The sequence below is a fragment of the Bos taurus genome, chromosome 4 (assembly GCF_002263795.3).
Source record: "Bos taurus isolate L1 Dominette 01449 registration number 42190680 breed Hereford chromosome 4, ARS-UCD2.0, whole genome shotgun sequence".
Taxonomy (NCBI): Eukaryota; Metazoa; Chordata; class Mammalia; order Artiodactyla; family Bovidae; genus Bos; species Bos taurus.
The window spans coordinates 80,071,172-80,084,953 of record NC_037331.1 but is presented as its reverse complement, the minus strand read 5'-3'; the positions used below and the strand labels follow the sequence as shown (position 1 = coordinate 80,084,953).

At 42.1% G+C, this 13,782-nt stretch overlaps 1 protein-coding gene across 2 annotated transcripts in view; it reads left to right on the top strand.

The window, feature by feature from the left end:
* SUGCT (succinyl-CoA:glutarate-CoA transferase) overlaps positions 1-13,782 on the top strand; it is an 875,539-nt gene that overhangs the window by 844,016 nt on the left and 17,741 nt on the right. For both annotated transcript variants that reach the window (XR_009494110.1, XR_009494109.1), the window contains one exon: positions 4,599-4,771. The gene's annotated coding sequence lies outside the window, so the exon portion shown is untranslated. The remainder of the gene's footprint in view (positions 1-4,598; positions 4,772-13,782) is intronic.

The window sequence follows — 13,782 nt, the reverse complement described above, 5'->3', positions numbered from 1 at the left end:
TCCTCCTCTCCCCCATGGTTCCTCCAAAATACTAAGAAGATTTGGATGTTATGTAGCTTTATGACAAAAGTCCACTCCAAATATGATTCATATTCCCCTTTTCCACTGCAACAGTCCATCAGTTATTGAGGACATCTGTTTTTTTCAGGCACTGAGCTAGAGGCTTCAGTTGTAGAATCTCTAGTCCTTACCACAACCCTCTAAAGTATCTAGCAAGATGTACTTTTTCCCAGGTGGTGCAGTTGGAAAGACTCTGCCTGCCAATGCAGGAGACGCCAGAGAGGCGGGTTCAATCCCTAGGTTCCGGAAGATCCCCTGGAATAGGAAGTGGCAACCCACTCAGTATTCTTGCCTGGAAAATTCCACTGGGCAGAGGAGCCTGGCAGGCTACAGTCCATGAGCTCAGAAAGAGTTGGACATGACTGAGCACGCATGCACTTTATACAGTTGAAAAAACCGAGCCTTGAAGAGGCTAAGTAAGTTTCTTATGGCCAGACGGGTGACAAGGGATGAACCTAGAATGGTCTGACCGCAGAACTGGTGGCCTGTCCACTCCAACACACTGCTGCCTCTGTGTACTATTTTCACCTGAAATTTTTCTTTGTTTCCCAAGTTGGTTATGCAAATAGAACTTGTTCTGTAAGAGCTAGTACATCCTCATTTGGCTAATAAAGGGTATTAACAAGGTTCCTTCCATCCATGCCCTTCTATGTTTCTATAACTGTATTCTGATGGCTGCCATTTTGAAATGGCATGGAGTGTTTAACTGAAGAACAGATTAGGATGATGTTGGTGAAACCAGCATCAAGTATGACACCATGTTCTTTGGCCTTATGTAGCCATCCCTGGATGATTGTACTCCCCTCCCAAATCAGATCCCTGGAATCTGTTTGGAAATTAACCACAGGCCTGAATCCTTGTGGAAGTGGCTGCAGAAAATACAATCTCTGCCGTAGGGTTAGAGATATGCCAATCACCTTTTATTCTTCTGAATGAATATATCTCAGAAGAGAATCAAAAGGGCTTTTTCAAAGGAGAAAGTGTCCACATCACTTTCATGTGGACAAAGTGAGGGGGGAGTTCTTATTTACCACTCCTGAAGCTATCTCGGGCATATGTGGTTTTATCTAGACACTAAAGCTCCTTGGACACTGTTCAGAGCCATATTCCTGATTTCATTTGGAACTCCCATTTGAAATTACAACTAGCACCAGGGCATTAAAAGGCATCCACTTTGGGTGTATTCTGCCTTTATGAGGGGTTGTTTCTGATTCATTCAATTGTGCTGTAAATGGACATTTATGAAGCACCTGCTTGGGGCTAGGAATTGTATCTGTATTGAGCCCTTACTTACAAAACAGAAAAACTCCTTAGCAAGGGGTGTGGAGGTGTGAGTGAGAGCAGGTAGACATTAAAACATAATGAAGATGCCTGCTTGCTAAGTTGCTTCAGCCATGTCTGATGCTTTGCAACCCTATGGACCATAGCCCGCCAGGCTCCTCTGTCCATGGGGATTCTCCAGGCAAGAATACTGGAGTGGGTTGCCATGCCCTCCTCCAGGGGATCTTCCTAACCCAGGGGTTGAACCTATGTCTCTTGTGTCTCCTGCATTGGCAGGCAGGTTCTTTAACACTGGAGCCACCAGGGAAGCCCAGGCTGATATAAATGTCATGTTTTGAATGCCTAGAGAGTATAGTAGAGGAACACAGAGAAGGGAATCACTAGATGTTTGGGGGTAAATTAAAAAAAAAAACAAATCATAGAAGTTGCACTTGAGTGCAGTTGTAATTAAAACAATTTAACCCTGAACTTATATGCAGAGTACATCATGAGAAATGCTGGGCTGGAAGAAGCACAAGCTGGAATCAAGATTGCCGGGAGAAATATCAATAACCTCAGATATGCAGATGACACCACCCTTATGGCAGAAAGTGAAGAGGAACTTAAAAGCTTCTTGATGAAAGTGAAAGAAGAGAGTGAAAAAGTTGGCTTCAAGCTCAACATTCAGAAAACTAAGATCATGGCATCTGGTCCCATCACTTCATGGGAAATAGATGGGGAAACAGTGGAAACAGTGTCAGACTTTATCTTTTTGGGCTCCAAAATCACTGCAGATGGTGATTGCAGACATGAAATTAAAAGACGCTTCCTCCTTGGACAGAAAGTTATGACCAACCTAGATAGCATATTCAAAAGCAGAGACATTACTTTGCCAACAAAGGTCCATTTAGTCAAGGCTATGGTTTTTCCAGTGGTCATGTATGGATGCGAGAGTTGGACTGTGAAGAAAGCTGAGTGCCGAAGAATTGATGCTTCTGAACTGTGGTGTTGGAGACGACTCTTGGACTGCAAGGAGATCCAACCCATCCATTCTGAAGAAGATCAGCCCTGGGTGTTCTTTGGAAGGAATGATGCTAAAGCTGAAACTCCAGTACTTTGGCCACCTCATGCGAAGAGTTGACTCATTGGAAAAGACTCTGATGCTGGGAGGGATTGGGCGCAAAAGGAGAAGGGGACGACAGAGGATGAGATGACTGGATGGCATCACTGACTCGATGGACGTGAGTCTGGTGAACTCCGGGAGTTGGTGATGGACAGGGAGGCCTGGCGTGCTGCGATTCATGGGGTCGCAAAGAGTCGGACATGACTCAGTGACTGAACTGAACTGAACTGAACCCTGAACATTAAGTAAGAGGTTATTTGTAGGCTGAAGGACAAAAGTCTGCAAGTTTTAGAACATACAAAGTACAGGATGACTGTGAATTATATAGGAGGGGAGTAATAACAGAATGAAAGGAGAATTTTAAAAGGAGCTAAAAGAGGCCATGACATGAATAGTTGTATATGTCCTGCAAAGGTGCTTGCATTATGTTAATAGGAAACCATTGAATGTTTTCACCCAGAGAGGGATATGATTAGATTGTATTTGTGTTTTATTGGAGTGTAATTGCTTTACAATGCTGTATTAGTTTTTACTGTACAATGGAGTGAATCAGTTATGTCATTGTTCAGTCGCTCAGTCATGTCTGACTCTTTGCGACTCCATGGACTGCAGCATGCCAGGCTTCTCTGTCCTTCACCATCTTCCAGAGCTTGCTCAAACTCATGTCTATTGAGTTGGTGATGCCACATAACCATCTGGTCCTCTGCCAGTCCCTTCTCCTCCTGCCTTCAATCTTTACCAGAATCAGGGTCTTTTCCAGTGAGTCTGTTCTTAGCATCATGTGGCCAAAGTATTGGAGCTTCAGCTTCAGCATCAGTCCTTCAGATGAATATTCAGGACTGATTTTCTTTAAGATTGACTGGTTTGATCTCTTTGCTGTCCAAGGGACTCTCAAGAGTCTTCCCCAATAACACAGTTCAAAAGCATCAATTCTTTGACACTCAGCCTTCTTTATGGTCCAACTCTCACATCCATACATGACTACTGGAAAAACCATAGCTTTGACCATATGGACCTTTGTTGGCAAAGTAATCTCTCTGCTTTTTAATATGCTGTCTAATTTTGTCATAGCTTTTCTTCTAAGGAGCAAGCATCTTTTAATTTCATGACTATACGTATACATATATCCACTCCCTTGGACCTCCCTTCTCCCCGACCCCACTGCTGATTGTATTTTAGAAAGACCATTCTGTTGACAGAATGAAATAGAAAAAGATGGGGATTAGGAGACTTTATAAGCCAGATTACAGGTATGATTTTACCATTTGGTAAGGGTTTATGGAAGAATGAGAAGACTCATTGTCTTTCATAGTTTCTCTTAAAGTATAACAGCCAAAAGGATCTGATAAGAAAATGTGTAGCATTTTCAGTAGGAAATAAGTGTGCTTATTTTCTTCTACAGGTCTGAAATCTTAAAAAAAAAAAAAAAGACAGTAGGTCAGTATAGTATATCTTGACTTTTTAGAACATAAATTGTATATAACATGTGTCAAATTTTATCCTCTGATCCATAAAATGGTTAGCAACAGAATACTCAGTTATGGATAATTAATAAGATATGAAAGAATGCTATTTGTTAATTGAAACTTTTACATTAGCTGTTCACCCCCTGGAAGTACTTATTTCCCATTCATTGCTATACTTAAGGACCACTTTGAAACATCTATCATGTAGCATTGAATGAGATGGGAAGATGTGGACTGCTTTAAGACACGTCAAAATGAATAAGTGTTTTAGAAAGCTGTTCTATTTCTAACAGAAGCCAGTGAAAAAAACAATGAGCTAGTCTCCAGTGTTAAGATGGGAAAATATGAAAACCATCCCAGCTTACTCCACTCATCACCATGGTTTCATCATCTATTACACAGTAAAACAAACATAGCCACTGACTATAACCCTTAATGAGCATATGTGACTCTGATAATATTTATCAGGTTTATTTGTTTGAGGCTGACTGAAATGAAAAGAAAACATACAGCGTTGGGTCATTAGTCTCTTCTGACGTGTGCTGTAACTCTAAGGAAAACATTAGTAACCTATTTTTAGCAAGTACCTTCATCCACTGAAACGATAATGGCCCACGGAATAATCCTTGGGATGGAAAACAGAAATTCCCAGAATTAAACGTTCTTGCTCATCTGTTCTATGGTCACAGGAAATCTATCAGCACCGTCATTTCTCATCAACATTGAGAAGTGTTTTACATCAGACCGTTATGCAATCTTCTCCAACTAGACTGCCTTTCACCTTCATCTATGCTAAGCCAAGGTCCTCCCAGCCAAAAGAAACGAAAAACATCACCTCCTCCAGGAAGACTTTCTTTCTTTGGTAAACGTTATCACTTGTACTTTACATTATTTTCACTTACGTAATCTGTTTATTCTATGTTCTTTCCCTAACTCAAAAATGTTATTCAAAAAACTCATACAGAAATAATAGGAATGAGACATTATTCTAGACGCCACAGGGGTGTGTATGTGGGAGGTGGCAGACAGATGAAAAAGTTTCTTTCCTGCAGGGGTATAGACCCAGCAGGAGGGATGAAGCAGATGAATAGGATCAAAAAGTAGTCTTCAGTGTTGTTTCAGCTCAGTGCCTAAGAAGGAGGTAGCCCCCTGCCACCAAGCCCTGGTACTCACTGGTTGACAAGATTGTGTGAACATGGTGTGGTGGCCACAGTCCAGGCTCATGGGGTGGAAGCAGAGGAGGCCTGGGAGGGGTTTGGAAACTAGCCAGAGGCATTGGTGATTCAAAGCAGGGCCTTTGGAATAAATCAAACAGATATGAGTTAAAACATAGTTAAAACAGAGGGGATGTTCTCTCTGCACGATTTTGATAAGTTACATAATCACTTTGAAGCATAGAAGATGTTATAACTAAATAAGATACTGTGAAAAGACTTATTATATTACCCATGCTATAAGTTCTCAATAAAGGGCATTTATTATCCTCGTTGCTATAATTTTATGCTCCTCAGAGAGTGTGTTTCCCTTATTCTTCACCCAGTGAGGAATCACAGCAATAAATTATGAAATGTCTCCCAAGACAAATGCTGTATATGAAACAGGGGTGGGGGAGTTGGTGGGATTCAGAAGAAAAGAAACTCTATGATTTGTGAGGAAGAGATCAGAGAAGGCTTCGTGGAAGAAAGGCCATTTCAGCTGGTTTGTAAGAGTCAGGTATGATTTGAGGAAGCAGTGATCTAGGAGATAGACCATCCAACTGTGACCCCAGTGACAAATGGAGAACATTTCTGCACCTTTTCCTTGGGACTCCAATATGAATTCCAGGCATTTGCTGGATATTCTACCGGAAATGGTAAGCTTCTTAGAGCAGGAACAATGATATTTACTTATCCCCACAGAGAAGCCAATAAAAATAGAATGAAAACTTTTGTTGATCACCTGGGCTTATGTGGAAGCCATTCCTATAACTGAAAGCTTAATCATACACTTAAAAAACAGAAAAGGAAGCTTGGTGAAAGCTGGGGTGGATCCAGGGAGCAGGATACAGCCGTTTTCCTAGATGGTTTAATTTGTGTGAGCTCCATCTCTACTCCCTGAAGAGCCTGGTATGTGTAATAGAATCACGGTGCTTTGGGTTTGTTCATTTTTTTGTAATTTCTCATTCATTGGTAAATTATTTTATTTGTAAAATTTCCAACATGTTTTCAGCTATGCAAAGAGGCAACCTTATGAAGTTGTTTAGTTTGAACATGATCAGAAGTATTAAAAGCCCAAGAGCACCATGGATCACATGGTTGGGCTTAGAGTGAGAGCAAGTCCCAGGGAAGGGAAGGGGAACTTACTGCCTCATTACCCTTTCCCCTGAGGAGATTCTCCTTTTAGGGCTACCAGGTTTAGGGGTTCATTTTGCTAAAAGAAGTTGTGCTTTCCTTGACGGGATCTTCTGTAGAAGGGAATAAGCTACTGAGATAATAATATCACAAAACGGTGTTTCAACAAAACTGATTTTATTTGTGCAGCACCCTGTTTTTCACATTCCACGTGTAAGTGATATGATATTTGTCTTTGTCTAACATACTTCACTCAGATGGACTCTCTAGGTCCATCCACGTTGCTGCAAATGGACCTAGCAGCAATAATTTTGTTCTTTTTTATGACTGTGTAAGATTCCATTATATATATGTACTGCATCTTTTTTATTTATTCCTCTGTTGATGGACCTTTAGGTTGCTTCCATGTCCTGGCCACGGTAAATTGTGCTGCAATGAACATTGCGGTGCATGTATCCTTTTGAATTATGATTTTCTCTGAATGTATGTCTCAAAACAGACATAGAGTCACAGATGTAGAAAACAAACTTATGGTAACCGTGGGAGGGATAAATTGGGAGATTAGGATTGACATATACACACTGCTATATACAAAGTAGATAACTACTAAGGACCTACTGTATAGCACAGGGAACTCTACTCTGCAATGGTCTATATCACAAAAGAATCTAAAAAAGGGTGCATGTATGTGTATGTATAACTGATTCACTTTACTATACTTTGTAAGTATAGCAACTTTGTAAGTCAACTATATTCCAATAAATATTTTTTAAAACTTCAAAATAATAAATAAAATTATGCAGCCCCCCAAACTAATTTTATACTATGCTATATAACTGCCAGACCACCTGACCTGCCTCTTGAGAAACTTGTATGCAGGTCAGGAAGCAACAGTTAGAACTGGACATGGAACAACAGACTGGTTCCAAATAGGTAAAGGAGTACGTCAAGGCTGTATATTGTCCCCCTGCTTATTTAACTTATATGCAGAGTACATCATGAGAAATGCTGGGCTGGAAGAAGCACAAGCTGGAATCAAGATTGCCGGGAGAAATATCAATAACCTCAGATATGCATATGACACCACCCTTATGGCAGAAAGAGAAAAAGAGTCTCTTGATGAAAGTGAAAGAAGGGAGTGAAAAAGTTGGCTTCAAGCTCAACATTCAGAAAACTAAGATCATGGCATCTGGTCCCATCACTCAGTCAGTTAGTCAGTTCAGTTGCTCAGTCGTGTCCCATCACTTCATGGGAAACAGATGGGGAAACAGTGGAAACAGTGGCTGACTTTATTTTTCTGGGCTTCAAAATCACTGCGGATGATGATTGCAGCCATGAAATTAAAAGACGCTTCCTCCTTGGAAGGAAAGTTATGACCAACCTAGACAGCATGTTAAAAAGCAGAGACATTACTTTGTCAACAAAGGTCTGTCTAGTCAAGCCCATGGTTTTTCCAGTAGTCATGTGTGGATGTGAGAGTTGGACTATAAAGAAAGCTGAACCCTGAAGAATTGATGCTTTTGAACCATGGTGTTGGAGAAGACTCTTGAGAGTCCCTTGGACTACAAGGAGATTCAACCAGTCCATCCTAAAGGAGATCAGTCTTGGGTGTTTATTGGAAGGACTGATGTTGAAGCTGAAACTCCAATACTTTGGCCACCTGATGCAAAGAGCTGACTCATTTGAAAAGACCCTGATGATGGGAAAGACTGAGGGCAGGAAGAGAAGGGGACAACAGAGGATGAGATGGTTGGATAGCATCACCGACTCAACGGACATGGGTTTAGGTGGACTCCAGGAGTTGGTGATGGACAGGGAGGCCTGGTGTGCTGCGGTTCATGGGGTTTCAAAGAGTTGGATACGACTGAGTGACTGAACTGAACTGAACTGATATAACTAAATAGGCCCAAAAATATAGATACTGATATTGAGGATAATAATGATACTAAAGAAATAAATATATATTTAAAAATTTGCTTTAAATATTCATTCCACATGCTTTTTATAGAGAAAAGTGAAAGACTGAGCTTTTCTCTATAAAAGAATTTCTCTATTTCTCAAGAATAAAATAAAAATCTCCTGTAAGTCTATCATTCTTAGCATTATTTTATATGCCCTTATTTTATAGATAGATAGTTTTAAAAAGCAGAAGAATGTGAATATCCTGTTTTACAACTGAATTTTTTTTTCCAGTTGATATGTGACCTTGTCCATAAAAGTGTTTAGCACAGTTTTAATTTTTTTAGATTTTAAGTTTCCTCCTCAATATACATTCTCACTTCACCTTCAGTGTCTGGTTTGGAGTGTGGACTGAGGTTGGAGTGTTTCCTTCCACTTCTTGAGTCCTGAGATTGGGTGGAAAGAGCCACTTACCCTTAATTGGTTTAAATCTGTCTGTGTTTCTACCTTCAGCCACATGATCAGTATAATAATGGGAATGAAACAATTTGGGCCGATAAGCAATAATGGATACCAAGACAAGCAGATATCAAAAGGGCTTTGCTTTCTTTGGATGGGGAGTAAAGTGGTGAAGCATGAAGCTCCCTCAGTCATTCTGTGACCATAGCGGGAAAGCCCTGACCTGCTGGAGAAAGGCTTCCTCCTATGGGCTTTATGGGACGGGCAACAGCGGCTTTTCGTCTGTTCTAAAGAGGCATCCCAGGAAAGAGTGGACCAGAGAGGCCTTGTATGGAAGAGTTCCGGTTATCGTGGGAAGGGCTTTGGCTCTGGAGCCAGCCGCACAGGCATAGTCACACTTATTGGCAGTTTTACTTAGCAAAGTGCTGTCTACCTATAAGAGGGGGAAGACAGTACCCACAAGTTGCAAGAATTCCACAAGTGCATTCCAAAGCAAGAGTGTTGTGAGATGCGGGTGTTGTGAGACAACCAGACAGCAAGAATAAAGAGGAGTCAGGGGGACAGAGAGAAAGTGAGGGATACAGGGGACAGAAAGAGGAGTCAGAGTTTGGGGATATTGTTAAAATGCAGATTCTAATTCCAGGGGTCTCAGATGAGGCCTGCGTTTTGGCCTTCCTAGCCCCTACCTCCTGGTGATGTTGATCTGCTGGTTTGTGGGCCACTTGGATAGCTAGGTTTTAGGTCACAAATGAAGCTGGATCTCATCACCCTTACTTTCACTGCCTAGAAGCCCTCCCTACGACCCATGACATGGCACTCCTGGATGTGTTCAGTATTCTCTGTGCTCTGCTTGCTCACAGCATAGAGAACAAAGCTGATGCATGATAGACCAAGGAGATGTCCCGTCACCTCTGCTTATCCTTTGTAGCTTCATTGGAAACTCCCTTGCCACTGGAGCTGAGCTCCTGGATCAGAGAGCACTGGCGGAATCAGGGCCAAGGCCTGGGTGGAGGGCTTCTGGCAGGGGAGGTGGGGAGTGAAAGGCTCTTGGTGTCACCACTTCTCATCGTTATTGGATGTTCACGTCTCACTGCACAGGAAACAGCTTCATCTGCAGTTTCCCTCACGAGTTCAGGGAGATCAAATCACTCCTCAGTAGAAGGCAGGTAAGAAGGGGACTTGTTTCCCATTGGCAAGAATTTCACCTGTGGCCCGAATCCAATCGCAGGATTCCGCACATTTGAGATGCAATTGAAGAGCAACAGATTTGGAGTCAGAAGAGCTAAATTTGGAAAAATGACCTGTTCATGTCCTTGAACTAGCAACCTAGCCTTCCTGAGACCAGAGTTTTCATCTATAAAAAAGAGATTATCAAATAGCACAAGCTTTCTAACAACCTCACTATGAAGAAGAAGTGAAAAAAATATAAGGGAGAACTTAGAAAAACAAAACATTATGAAATTATAAAGGATTATAGAAACAAGGGTTCTAAGGCAGCTTAGCTACCCAATTGCTGGACTATAGAATTATGTCCTGGACTCTAAAATCCTATTAGGTGGGACCTAAGTAAACCCAAGGAAGGACAAAGCAGAGAGAAAGATGCATAAGCGCTCATCTGTCCTGTGCCTACATCTTTCACATGGTGTAGTCACTCCTGCTGCCAAGGTTGGTTTGCTAGTCAGGGACAGCCAAGGCCGGACTCCAAATGGTATGAGTATGCATTTAGCTTAAAGGTAAAGACATCTACCTGCTTTAACAAGGCACATTCGAATAAGAGAATGGAGTCCTATTTCCTCCATATCATTGATACTAAAATGAAAACAGCCCCTCCTCCCAAATCCGATGTAAGGAGGGAAAAGAACAAAGAAAGTATTCACGGCCCAATTCTCCTGAAGAGTTACACCCACTCTGGAAACCTGCCAGCTTCCTACCATTATTCTTTTCAGCTCCTTGACTTGAATGAACAAACCCCATGCCCTTGTTTAGAAGAGATTGGTGCACAAGCCCTGTATAGGTTTCTTGATGTATTAGGAAGAAGCAGAAATAGCTCAGAAACTGTGGACCATACAGAGCAGATGAGGGAGGTGCCCAGAGGAGGGTGCAGAAGTAGGCACTGGTTGTAAATGTTCCCCATGCTTCAGTCCACCAGGTCCCTCCATCAGAAGATGTTCCTATGAAACTGAGTATCGTGAAAGTGAAGGGTACCCCAATCAGCTGGGAAAAGAAACGATGAGAAAGTCAAATAATTAGCTCTCTTTGCTCAAAGAAAGGCTCTTCCCTTTAGCCATTGGAACCTGCCAAAATGTTATCTTTTGGTGTTTCTTTCTTCAACATCCAATAAGAAAATTAACATCCTAGACACATATTGCCTTTCTCTTACCTCCTCCTCCATCACAGCACTCGGCATTCTACATTTTATTTTGTTTTCTTCAGTTTTCTCTTTTTCATCATCATAGTGAAAGTTTCATGAAAGTCTGCTTTCTTTGTTTCCTATTATATTCCCTCCACCTAGCATGGCCTGAAAATAATAGATACCCAATAAATATCCCTGAATGAATGATACCCTGGTACCAATGTCCATGAACACTGCCTTCACTTTATCGTTTTAGTCTTGTGCTTTTTCCTCATTCTTCTTGCCTCCTTCAATATTTTCTTTAGCCTGTTCAATCATCATCATCATCACCATCACAGTAAGCATCACTTACAATTGTATTTCTGTTTGTGGAAAATTTGAAGACCTGTGGCTCTCCATGGCTAAGCCTCCTGGGAATTATTTACTGGGCACAGGGAGTTGAACTTACCCTTCAAGTTGTAAATTTCCCAACCTCCTTCAGTCAGGCTGCTTCCTTTGCGACACCCACTTTTCAGGGCATGTTTCTCTCCAGGGCATTTAGGAGAAGTGACTAGGTTAGTTAGGTACAAGAAAAAGTCATAAAATCACTTTCCTGGTGATGGCATAAATCAGAAGCAAATGGTATGCTGATCTTCTAACTCCCTGAATTACATAGTGATTTCTAAGTGGCAAGAAACAAATTTCTCTAGTATAAGCAATTTCGTCACAGGCAGGAAAGTATCTTTGGAAAATGTCTGACATATAGTAAACACTGCACATTTTTGGAATGAATGTGTGGATGAAATCCTCTGCCTGCTTCTTTTTTCCCTCCTATGTTGGTGGCTCGAACATGTGGATTTGTGGTAGAGTTAACTACATGTCCATACTTTTTTTCTCCAAAGCCCAGCTGTCCCCATATAGCCTCTGTCTTCCTGTACATAAAGCATTCCTTGTGCATCTGGAGACTCAAAAAAAGGACCCCGCCGGTCTGCACATGAAATTTGCAGTGCTACATGGCTGCACCTGTGGGCTGTGTGATCTGGAATATATTTGCGTTTCCCGGTCACACTTGGAGCAGTGAGATTTGACCTTTAGAAAGCAGTGGTTTGTTGAGAGCCTGTCCTTCGTTCTTTTTAAATCATGTACACATTGCAAGAGTCAGACACCTCTGCCTACTGAAAGCTGAAGGAATGTGCCTTGAAGCCAAGTCTAGACAGAATTCCAAGGCAGGGGAGTCAGTGGACAAGGAAATCACCACAGGGTCCATGCCAACTTTCTGTCCTGAAACTTTATACCATTTTTGTATTTCTGGATTTGAGCCAAAAGGGAGGCCTCTGGTGCCAAGAATGACCATAACAAGTGGGTTGGGGTTTCCACTGGAGGTTAATTTAAATGTTCTACCTTCCCCCAGCTCCTCTTTTAAAGTGCGTTATGTTTCCTGAGGCAACCCCAAGATTTTCCAGGCCTCTGGTTTGCTGAGGGAAGGAGCAAAGGGAGGCTAAGCGATGCTCCATCATTTCTTAGTTTACAGCCACCTGTAATCAATCATCAGATGAATGGGGATTTACAAAAACAATTGAATTAGGAAAAGACTAATCCCAACTGTCAGGGCGATGAGTAAACTACAAACCAAAGTGAAGGAGACAAGCGCAATCTTTCCGCCTTTCTCAGTGCAGATGCCCGATTCAGCGGAACCACTCACGGCTGAGCCAGCCTGAGCCGCAAGGCTGGTACCCCACTAAAATCTGGCACTCCTAACCCTCATGTGGTTCAGAGCCTTTATCTTAGATTGCCCATCTCCACCCATTTCAAAATCCATGTCCTCAAGGCAACGTTCTCCCAGTGTCTGACTCTTGTTATTTACTCTCTCCCACTTTTCCCCTCAGCCCACACATCCGACCAGCCCTGCTGATTGGACTTAACTGTTCATTCACACCAACCTTCACTGCTAAAGCCCTGGTCCAGTCCTGCTCTCACCATCTCTTACCTGGCCCATCACATGGTCTTGTGCTCATCCGCTTATGACCATGTGCTCAACCCCAGCCCCACTCAACCCCATTCTCCATGTTGCACTGTGGATCTACCATGTGCATCTGGCCTTGCCCTTTTCAGCCTAACTTTCTAATTTTTGATCACACCAGAGAGTATATGGTTTATTGACTCTGCTGGATCATGATCTGCCTTGATCCTTGCTTTGTCCACTTCCTGAACATCCCTAACTTGCATCACCATCATTTACTTCTCAATGGTTACACAAGGTTGCATGTTCTAGAAGTCTACCCACAGGCATCACCTTGGGCCAAATATCCTTTCTCACTCTGCTCATAACTTCCCGTGTAATTTTGAAATTGTTTGATGACATCTCCTCCTTACACTCTCAGCTCCTAGACAGTAGGATGGTACCTACAATGCCTGGCCCAATATCTAAAATACAGCAGGTCCTCGAGAATTCTTTATTGGGCTCAAATGATCATCCTCACTTTCTGCTCAGGCCCATTTTCTTGGCACTGATCCCATGACTTATTTTATTTCCTGCCCTGGCAAGGGTGCAGGCTGTCTTCTGGTGATACTGTCACTGGTGTTTGGTGTGTGACCCCTTCAATTCTGACTCCGAGGGGACTTCTAGTTGCCCTGAGATCCAGCCCTGACCTCACAGTTGCCTTTCTGCAGTTCTAAGAAAGATTTTCATTGAGGAATTAATTCCCAAAAGACTTTGAAACTAGGACTATTGAGCTGAGTATATAATCATCTTAAATTAAAAAATCATACCAGAATAAAGATGGAGAAATGTAGGGCTACATGGAAGAGGTCACAGCTCCATAGATTCAAAGGGCTGGGACTCTAATCTGGAAA